The sequence below is a fragment of the Podarcis melisellensis genome (genome assembly GCF_964234715.1).
Source record: "Podarcis melisellensis genome assembly, chromosome: 13".
NCBI lineage: Eukaryota > Metazoa > Chordata > Lepidosauria > Squamata > Lacertidae > Podarcis > Podarcis melisellensis.
In genome coordinates, this window is record NC_138545.1 from 47,399,726 (window position 1) to 47,400,228 (window position 503).

Below are 503 nucleotides of genomic sequence, written 5' to 3' on the forward strand. Positions count from 1 at the left end.
GAACTAGCCAGACACAGACAGATGGAGTTGCATCCCAATATCACACTAACCAAGCAGTTCTATAGCTCAGGAGGTCTGCCCATATTATATTATTATTATGCGTACTGTATTTTTCTGTGTATAAGACGCCCTACATATATAAGACAGACCAAATTTTTTTAGCCCAAAATTAAGAAAATGCGCTATGCACTATCTGTATATAAGATGACCCCTTATTTTAAACTTCAAAAATTTCGGGAAAAATATAGTCTTCTACACAGGAAAATACAGTATATATTTATTTATACCTCGTGTTTTCCTCTGGCAGGGACTCAAGGCTGCTTACAGATAAAAATAAGAACCACTGAAAATGTAGGGGGGGGGGGAAATATCATTATAAAGCATACTGTGTTAGAATTAAAACTCTACCCTACAGTAAATTGACCGCATGGGGCAAAGTGATGGGAACTGGGCTGCAAGAACTGGTGAACTGACCCAGATAAATGAATCCTCAATTGGGAAAA